The sequence below is a fragment of the Pinus tabuliformis genome, chromosome 1_2, assembly GCF_031772625.1.
Source record: "Pinus tabuliformis cultivar Carrire ecotype Pingquan chromosome 1_2, CPIR1, whole genome shotgun sequence".
Classification (NCBI taxonomy): Eukaryota; Viridiplantae; Streptophyta; class Pinopsida; order Pinales; family Pinaceae; genus Pinus; species Pinus tabuliformis.
This window is the reverse complement of record NC_142298.1, coordinates 1,020,931,975-1,020,943,397: the sequence shown is the minus strand read 5'-3', so window position 1 is coordinate 1,020,943,397 and position 11,423 is coordinate 1,020,931,975.

Below are 11,423 nucleotides of genomic sequence, written 5' to 3'. Positions count from 1 at the left end.
ATAAATACGGTGAGTGCATAGTTCAGGGGAGATCCATTTCATGTCTGTGTAGTCCCATGCAAATGCCTCTTTATTTGCTTGGAGTAACTTTATTAATTGCTGTCTTTCGTTATCAGCCAAGTCGGGATTTATATTTAGTGTTTTACCAGGCTCAATTTCAATTGTTGTGCTCTTGGAAGGGCTGCCTAATGTTGTCTGGCATAAGTTTTCATCTTTCATATTCTGCTGGGATTCAGATTCTAAGATTGCAGTGAAGTGATTATATGTTTCAGGGTTAACCGAAGAGGGTTCAGAAATAAAGTTGTTGATTAGTTCATCTTCGGTGGAGTCCTTAAAAGTCAAGGCTTGTCCAATAGTCAGTATTGGTTGGGTTTCTTCATCCTCATAGTCTAACCATACAGAATTGTCACTATTAATCATGGGTGTGGCATGAGGATAGAGGGTAAGCTGTTTAGTTTCCTGCCCATTGGAGATGGTCATTGATCCTGATCTACAGCTGATGAAAGCATCTGCTGTAGCCAGCCAAGGTCTCCCTAGAATCAACTGATGACCCCCCAACTTTGTTTTAGTTTGTAGCACCACAAAGTCAGCCGCGTAGTTCCAGGATTCTACAGAAATTATAAGATCTTCAATGACCCCCTCAGGTTTAATTGTAGATCGGTCAGCCAACTCTAAAATTGTTGGAGTTTCCCTAATTAAGTTTTTCAACTGAAGCAGTTGTGTTGTTTCGAGTGTCATAATATTTATTGCAGCTCCTAAGTCTACTAGAACTTTAGAGATAAAGGTTTTTCCGACCTGGACTGTTACTGTAGGGTGACCAGGGTCACCATACTTCACAGGATAATCTTTTTCGGTCATTAAAGCAGTTAATTCTCCCATCACATGAACTGTGAGGGGATCCTTAGCCTTTCTTCCCGGTTTCTTTATACAAATGTCTCTAATGGTTCTAGCATAAATAGGCACATCTCTTAATGCTTGCAATAATGGGATTTTAACATACAAATTCTGTAACTCTCCTAAAAGGTTAAAGGTAGGTTGCTCAAGTGTTTTCGTGAGAGCTAGCCGTTCAGGAAAGGGTGGATCTATCGTTTGATCATTATTATTAGGTGTTGATTCTGCTGTTTCAGCATTGTTGTTAGGTGATTTTTCTTTTCTAACTTCTTCTTTGTCAGAGTCAGTGATATCATCTATAATGGGTTCAACAATTCTCCCTGAGAGAAGATGGATATCGTTACATTGAAGGGGAGAGACAGGTTGATTGTGAATGTCAATTACTTGCAGGGCTTTATTATTATTCAGATTGGGGTTAGGTTGTACAGGCAGTTGTGGTCTAATTGCCTCATTATTTGGAGAAGTATTAGATGGTAAGGAAAGAGACTGTTGTTGTTGAGGAAATGGCATCTGTTAGGCTGCCCAATTTGGATTCCATTGATTGAAATATGGTTGTTGGGGAGCCCAAGGATTCCATATAGTAGGATCATGGAAAGGAATATTTGGTTGCTGCATAGGTGGAAAGTTCATTGTATTATAGGGTGGGTACTGCATTTGGTTCATGGGTGGGTAAAAAGGAGGATTATTATTCCAACGACTGAATGTTGTGTTAGAGCTCATACCTTGCCTTTGTGGCCATTGCCTCCTCTGTGTCATCAGGTACACTGCTTCAGCCTCTTCTTCAGTTGACTGCAGTGCTGCTTCAATTCCAGGCAGAGAGGGGCATTGCTGTGTTTCATGGTCCTTCTCGCAGATTGTGCAGATAGGTGTCTTATCCAGTGGGAATTCCCTAAGTGGGTGCTTTTCTCTGCATTTGGAACAGAAGATGGCTAGAGCAGCGTCTGCTTCCGCCTGTTTCTTCTTAACCTGCAGAGCATCGATTTGTGAAGCGAAAGAGCTTAGCATCTCAGTTTTAAATTCTTCTAATAAGTTACCTATTTCGGCTCTTGTTGCTCCTCCACTGGCTGACTTCTGAACTCTTGAATACACATTATCTCTGCTCTTTGATCTGCTGCCTGCTCCTCTTGAGCATCTCATGCAGAGATTGATGATTTCATCAAATGATTCTTTGGAAATGTCCCCTTTTCCTAGCATGTTTAGCATGTCCAAGAAGTCATCTCTTACCCCTTTCAGCAATATGGTCTTTAGAATGTCTTTACTCATATTAGGATGGTCAGACCTCTGCAGATTATACTGCAGTCTTTCCACAAAATCTTCTAAGCTCTCGTCTTCCTTCTGAACCATTTTGAACAGTTCTTCCTTCCTTTCTCTCGTTCGGCAATAGTCTTGATATTTGGCCAAGAATCCTTCTTTCATCTGGTCCCAGGTGGTGATTACCTGAGCTCCTAAGCTCATGAACCTCAGCGCACTCCCTTTTAGTGTTGCTGGAAACAATTTAAGTTTCTGATTAGGATTCACATAATCATAACTTCTGCATAGTATGTCGAATTCAAAGAGGAATTCGTCTGGGTCTTCAGAGGATAACCCATGGAAGTTGGGTAATGCTGAGAGTGGAATATTCTTCATAGGGGTCGTTCCTCTCGGGAGCTCCCCAATAGGAAATTCCAGGGTAGAGAGCGAATTTTCCCCTCTTCCTTCTGTTTTGTTATCCTCCATTGGTCTCTTTCCTGAATCCTTTAGTTTGTCTTCTGTATCTTCAGGTTCTTCCACCGGTTCCTCAATGTATTCTAGTGCTTCCAGCTTCCTTTCAAGTCCCAGTACTTCCTCCGTCTGTTGGTCCGTCTGTGAGGAGTATTGGATTTGCGGTCTCCGGGAACTCGTCCTCTGTGATGTTTCGGCCTTTGAGATGATCTCGTCAATAAAAGTCTTTCTTCCTCCCTTGCCGCCTGCGAAATTAGGTTTCTTGCGTCCTCTCATGCACCTGTTATTTTCACAAAGAAACCATTAATGCTTTTAGAAATCTTTAGTTGCCTTCCCCAGCAACGGCGCCAAAATGTTGGCTAGTTGAATTGTTTATGAATTAAACAATCAAGTACCACATTAATTGTCAACCAGGGAAAGTCTTTTTATTCCAAAGGCTACTGCGTACTGTATGTACTTAAATTCTAAAAGCATTGAAAAGTTGTAGTATACGTAATTCTTACGCTAAGTCATCACAGTACTGTTAAAATGAAAGTAATTAATTAAAACTACAAATCTGAAAAGCAAAGTGATGGATGCTCTGTTGGCAGAGGATCAGGACCCTATCCTCCAGGTGGGGACGTTCAGCACCTGCCCCTGTAATCAGATTGCTAATACACACTGCACTCTAATTCACCGGTGAGAAACAACTTCAAGCAATTAATGAAACAGAGTACTAGCAAAACAGAAATACCAGAGGTAATGCTACAGAATCCAAACAGAGTACCAGCAGAAAGAAACTATTACACACTTACACACTTGACAGAAAAGTAAATGGGTGAATCTTGTGAGGAAGGTGGGCCCAGTCCTTCTCACAAGATTCCCCGGAACACGAAGGCTGGATTAAGTGCTCAAAACAATTTTATATTCATCTGCCAAAAGGATTCAAGTACAATAAAGTTCAGACTTGCTGATGTCTCTCAAAATCTCACTTACAGACTGACTCCCCCTTTCTCATGTAGATGTCTCCTCTTTATAGAGGAGACATCTATTACAATAGAGTATTACAGTTCATTCAGTTACCCCATTCTATCAAAAATAAGAATTACAGAACGCTGTTACAACAGTATAATAATATATTCTTTCTTAGGTTCTGGCTGTTACACAGCTGGTAACTGACTTCGACCGTCTTCTCGGGATCTTCGCATTCCTTTGCCGTTTCCCCATGCTGTTCCTGATTTAGGCAATGGTGACTGTGTTCTACCCGATTTAGACATCTGCTTGATTATGCCGCGTCAGAGTTCTTTAGATAGTTGCCGTCTGTTATTCGCAGCTGTTGCAAAATAGCTTGCTTTAGATGATTGTTGTTGCTGACTGTAGCGACTGCGGAGTTGCTGCTTCTGGTGTTGCAGCAACTGCGTAGTTGTCGTTTCTGGTGTTGCAGCAACTGCGTAGTTGTTTTTTCTGGTGTTACAGCAACTATACATTATAATTCCTGCAAGCTTAAGATAATTACTTGACAATTTAGTCAGCTTTTCCAAGGATAAATATAAAGATACTCACGAATATGCAATGAACAATTAAACATAGATATGCGGGAAGTTACTTCGTACCTTGGGGTAATTAAGTCATTATAAAATCAAAATCTTTCAACCTATGACTGCAAAAGGATAATATTATGACAAAAAGATAAGGTCAAAATTGGTCAATTCTGAGTCCCAACACTCTACAACCTCTCTTTCATTATCATCAAAGATAAGTCTTCCCTCTATGTCTTCAGATTTGTCTAATAACTTTTTCAGCAAAATGTCAATTTCTTCATATTCAATAAACATGTCATTTGCATATAACTCCTCCTTCATTTGTTTATCTTCAGCTCCTTTAATCATGACAATTTCCTTGTCAATACCATCATTCTCAAAATTATTAAATACATGTTCAAAATATCTTTCTGTTTCAGCCATTTCTTCCAGTAATCTCAGTTCTTCATCAACATGCATAAGCACATTGTCCAATCGTTGTTCCTCACCTGTCAAACCTGAAAACATACACAACATGTCAGTTTCAAAAATGCAAGGCTCTTCATTCGAGGCCTCAATGATCAGCTCCTCATGCTCCTCTGAACTATTCTGATAGTTCACTAAATTATTGAGAAATTCTTCCTCAACATCTCTGATTTCTTCCTCATCAAAGAAAACTTTTGGGACTGCAATTTCTTGACTATACTTGGAAACTTCATCATAAGTTTGTAGAATACCTTCCTGTTCTACACAACTTCTTCCAATACTCAGTTTGTCCAAATAAGACAATAATGCCTCTTCCTCTTCTCTGATAAGACTTTGATCTTTCAAAGATTTCCTTGGCTTACCTTCTTCAACTAAGTTCTCGGTGTCAACTTTCCTTCTCTTCACTTCATAAATCTGCAATGCATTTGTTTCCTTTCCTGTTTCCATTTCCCATTGGTCTTCTTTCCATGCTAAAATTCCTTCAAATATGATCCAATAAGTTTCCACTAAAAGAAGACATAACCATTCAGCCATACCTTTTAATTTCCTCCACCAATTGAAGTCTTGAAAATCCTTATGCATCTCCTTTCTTTCTTGTCTTGCCTTTGCTCCTTTCACTTTTTCATACATAGGTTCAAATTCTTTAAGCTGCATACCTGCAATTTTACATTCACAGAAATAATTAATCCCAAAAATATGAGATCCTCTTCTCTGTATGGATGATGTCAACACATTCCTCTCATTCTGATCTGCATAGATCAGTTCTTCTCTATTGTCATCACTGTCTTCGTCCCCAAGGAGAGATCCTTTCTCTGGTTCACAGATGTATTCTATTTCTTCATTCTCAGTTGTTCGAAGTAATAATTTCTCAGCAAACAATTCTTTGACAGGCCATTTAACTCTTCTTCCCACATAAAATCCTTGTTTCCATTTTTCTCTAATTCCTTTCAATACCAGCTTCTCCAAATGACTGAGTTCTGCCTTCATCTCAGCCAACTCTATGTCCCTTTCTTCTTTACTCATTCCTTTGAGTCCAACTACTTCAGCGCTCTTTTCCCTATGTCTGTGACTTTCCTTTGTACCCCTGTCATGACCATCAATATTCAATTCCTTTCCTTCCTCTAGTGAACTTTCCTTGTTCACTAGTGAGCTGCAACTAACTTTTTCCATTTCGCTTGTAACAAGTCTCCTTCATGCCTCACCAAACTTTCCTGAGTTTAGTCTTTTGGCACCTATTGGTTCTTTCCTTGAACCTTTCACTGACTAACAATTCTACCAGCACTCTTCTTGCTGGAATTGTTATCTCCTATCCACAATCACAATTGTGGAGCTGCCTCATCAACTTCTACCCAACCTCAGTTGGAAGTTGTTCTCATCTCCTCTTGAATACTTCTCGCTCACTACCTTCTTCATTCAGTAAATTTGTTTATTGCCGGGTATTGTCACGTTTACACATCTGGGATTTCTTCTTGCTCTATCTTCTTTACATAGCTCATATGCTATGATGCTGGTACATCTCATTCCATCTTTCAGCAAATCCACTGCTTCCACTGACCTGCACAATCTTTTCACATCAAAGTATCTTTCAAATACTATCAATTCCTTCTGATAACCTGTTTGTAAGCAAATGCTGTTTTGCTTATACAATTTCCAAAATTCAATTCCTGTAGTAGTTCTTCTTTCAGTCCTATTAACCCAATCGATCATCAATATCATTCACTTCAACAATATTTAAACAATCTTTAATCAAATCAGTCATGCAATCAACTTAAACATTCTTACCAGACCTTCCTGGGTATTCTCTGCTTCTCCATTCTAATCTCAACATCGTTTATAGCCTGATCCTCATATTCATCAACGCACTTCAGGCAATTATACATCTGGCAAAATTAAAATTCAATTTCCAAAGACAACCTTTTCAGAGCGTTAACCTGGCTCTGATACCAAAATGATGCAGGGTAACCCCGCCAAACCCAGAATCTACACCTTTTCCATGCATATAAAATTTCATCTCAGCTTTTGCCCAAAATAAAACCTTAATACCTGACAAATTTACAGACTACCACTTACATCGAAACTCGACACTTTATCACCGATTCAATAACCTCCCTTTATATTAGATCGAAACCTACTTCAATGTCATTTGAACCCAAATACCATTTCACACGATCATATCCACACATCGACCATTACAATCACCTTCAGTGGTCGCTCTCTGACTCTGCACAGAAACAGAGTTCTGCAACTTCATCAATTGAATGGGAATGGTCTTCGTTTAATGTAATACCCTGACAAAGAAGCTCCTCATCAAAAGTTGTATTCACAAGATGCATCACCCGCTGCTTGTAAGAACAACATTGTTCTACAAGATCGATTATCACTTCCTGCTTTACGCCCTCCTTACTATGAGGATCCAAAGCATTTAGCATCTATATTAACACATCAATAATATCACGAGAATTCTAAGTATCCGTCAAGCTAAGACCAGGAAGATCAGATGCCAGGGATGCCTCAACTGCTTCATTTTCATAGCTTGGAGATCCATAGGTTTGAGATGGGTAAGTCATTGGTTGTGTCTGCGGAGGTGTGAATATTGATCCATAATAATTATAACAACATTTTTTGGTAAAAATCACATAAGAGATATTCTCGTCAACGCATTTCGAACCAGCCAGTGTGGTTCATCTTTAGAACAGGATGAGGAACGAGATTGAGGCATTGTAATAAATAGATGTAGAGAGTTGCTAACTAGTCATTAGCAAGTAACAACTAGTTTGACTAAGGGTAGAAATTAGTAAAGGTTTTGACCAAAAAGGGTAAGAGAACCTAATTAAAGAATTTAAAAATTATTTTGATCAAATAGTATTATAAAACAAGAGCTTATAATATTTTGATTTAATAAAAAATAATTATTTTTTATTAAAACTTTTTATAACCCCTTATAACTCTATTAATGAGTATTATTATATATAATATTATAAAAATATTAATATTAATGGTTTAATCTTATTCATATCCCAAATATTAATATAAAATAATTTCAGAGAGTCATAAACTAAATAATAGGTGGATTAACAAATAATAATATTATAAATAATATAAATAATATAATACTATTGTTTAGGGGAATAAAATTAGTAAAGGTTTTGACCAAAAAGCGTAAAGTAATCTAATAAAAGAATTTAAAATTATTTTAATAAAATAATATTATAAAACAAGAAGTTATAATATGTTGATTTAATAAAATAATTAATTTTTATTAAACTATTTATAACCCCTTATAACCCTATGAATATTATTATATATAATAATCTAAAAAATATTAATATTAATGATTTAATCCTATTTATATCCTCAAATATTAACTAATATAAAAATAATTTTAGAGAGTCATAAACTAAATAATAGGTGGATTAACAAATAATAATATTATAAATAATATAAATAATATTAAAAAGTAATAATAATATTGTTTAGGGAATAATTAGTATAATATTAAATAATAATAATATGAGATTAAAAAAAAAAAAGGAAGAAAGCGTAGGAATCCAACATCTATTGATACTCCAACCATCATCTCTATTTAAATTAACAGGTCTCTTTTCAATTCCTAAGGCTTCCCTAAATTTATGATGACGAAAATGGTCAATCCTCGTAATGACCCTAGCCTCTTCAATGCAGATGTGATGATTGGTTTTTTCTACATGCTTTGTCAAAGCAGAGGAGCGAGACCTTCCATGCTTGATGTCGGAAGCATGTTCACAAATCCTTTAATTTATTGATCGATCAGTCTCACCAATATAAGGATTTCCACAAGAATAGGGAATGATGTAAACACCCTTCCCATCCTTGGGAGTAACCGAGTCCTTAATAGAATGAAGAGAACTCTGAATAGTGTTAAGGGGCCTAAAAGAAAAATGAATCTTATGCTTCTTCAAGATCCTAGCGATTTTATCCGTGGTCCCTTGAATAAAAGGAAGATGAACACTAGAAGACCAATCCTTGGGGTCAATCTTACTCTTAGGACCTTTTTTAGCATTTACAAAAGCCCTAATTAAAGACCTTAAGACCTACTATAACCATTGTTATTAAAAACTTTAAGGAGGTGGGTTTTCTCATCTTCACGGTGATTTTAGTCAGAAACTCGCAACGCCCGAGTGGCTAAGGTGTTGAGAATGCCTAGCTTTTGAGCAGGAAAATGATGGGAATTAGCATGGAGATATTGCTCCATGCGAGTTTTCTTCCAAAAAGTGTGATGAGAAAAAGAACTATCATCATTCTTTGATATAAGAACGTCAAGAAAAGGCAGGCTACCATGAACTTCAAATTCCATGGTGAAATTTATGTAACTTGATTGACTATTAAGATGATGGTAAAACAACTCCAACTTCTCTTTACCATGAGACCAGATGACACAAGTTAATTTAAATAGAGATGATTGTTGGAGTATCAGTAGATACTGTATTCATGCGCTTTCTTCCTACTTTTATTTTTTCTCATTTTATTATTATTTAATATTATTACTAATTATTCCCTAAGCAATATTATTATTACTTTTTAATATTATTTATATTATTTATAATATTATTATTTTTTAATCCACCTATTATTTAGTTTATGACTCTCTAAAATTATTTTTATATTAGTTAATATTTGGGGATATAAATAGGATTAAATCATTCATATTAATATTTTTTAGATTATTATATATAATAATATTCACATGGTTATAAGGGGTTATAAATAGTTTAATAAAAATTAATTAATTTATTAAATTAACATATTATAACTTCTTGCTTTATAATATTATTTTATTAAAATATTTTTAAATTCTTTTATTAGATACCTTACCCTTTTTGGTCAAGGCCTTTAATAATTTTATTCCCCTAAACAATATTATTATATTATTTATATTTTTATAATATTATTATTTTTTAATCCACTTATTATTTAGTTTGACTCTCTAAAATTATTTTTATATTAATATTTGGGATATGAATAAGATTAAACCATTAATATTAATATTTTTTAGAATATTACGTATAATAATATTCATTAATAGGGTTATAAGGGGTTATAAAAAGTTTTAATAAAAATTAATTATTTTTTATTAAATCAACATATTATAACTTCTTGTTTTATAATATTATTTTATCAAATAATTTTTAAATTCTTTAATTAGGTTCCCTTACCCTTTCTGGTCAAAACATTTACCAATTTCTGCCCTTAGTCAAACTAGTTGTTACTTGCTAACGGCTAGTTAGCAGCTCTCTACATCTATTTATTACAATGCCTAGATCTAGTTCATCATCTTGTCTTGAAGATGAACCACACTGGCTGGTTCAAAACGCGTTGACGAGAATATCTCTTATGTGATTTTTACCGAAAGATGTTGTTATAAAAAAATTTATTTTTGAAAAAGAAACATTCTATGGCAAGGATTATGAACTTTTTTCATAAAACACTCCAACAAACAAATCTTTGAAAAAGTAATGCCAATGCAAAAGAAGATTATAGATACTTCAATTAAAAAAAAAAAACTAATTACATCAAAGGAATGAAAATGGAAACTTTTCACAAAAAATAAAAATAAAAAAAATTACACAAGGAATCAAAACAAAACAAAAATGAAGTTTTCGACCTATAACAGATCAAGAATAGACTCAATAAGTATAATAATAAACAAATCAAAGAGTACACAAGGGAAACCTTGGGAAAATTCCAATTTTTTGAAGATTGATGTAGGTGCTTAGTTCATATTAGTGTGATGAACAGAGATCATCATGGTTTGTATACAAACATAGTGTGATGTTGATGCAATGTCTCCCACTGAAAGTTGTGACAAACGTAAAACTAAAGAATAATTTAAAACCCTTCAAAACATCTAAAATACTTGGGGTTTTAGAATCAAATAGGGATGACCAAAGACGTAGAAAAGGTTCAAGTTTTAAGAAAAACAAGGAATACTACTAATGAACCAATTTTGTTTCGCGGAAAAATATTATCTTGCTAACAAGATAAATATTCCTAGCCTTGGAAACCAAGTCTAGAATAAAACAAACAGACACATGGAAACATTCCCTATATTACCATCAAATCATAGAAGTAATATTGGATGAATGGTTCATACCCTTTTCGAGATACTTTTCCTCGTTGTTATTTGATGTAGCTTTCAATCTTGTTCTCAACGCTCCAAGAAAGGATCCACAAAGACATAGACATACAAATTATCAAAGCATATGATACATCAATGATTTAACATAATCTATACAAGTGATCAAGGAATCTCATAACGATCACCATAACAATGAATCTGGGAAAGAAATATGCTTTTGTATTCAAATGAAGAAAAGGAGAGTTACAACGAAACCTTGAAGTTGAAAGCCTCCTTCCAATGATCTTCAATTACAACCTTGCAATAAACAAGTCTCCAATGGATACTTTGGCAGCATGAAAGTATAGTTCACAAGTAAAAAATATAATCCCTTCCCCATTGGATTATTTGAATTTATAGACTAGATAAGGGTAACGAGAGATAAGAGATGGAGGTTACATATCCACTAAGGTAGGGATGGGATATGCTAAGGTAGGGATGAGATCCAAGACTCGAGGGATGCGAGCCAAATCCCCACTTTTTGGATTAGATACCTTCACAATGCTTCTAGAATAGAAGTTTCTCATTCCTTTTTATTTTTTACCCACCTTAAAATACCATCACACTTTTTGTGAAGGCAAGTTGCGATGACATTGTGAGACGTTAGTTATGCAAGGCGTGATCGTCGCAGGTTAATAATGGCGGCACCTATGATGGTATCTAAAAATAGTGTTTTTTAATATGTTTTCATA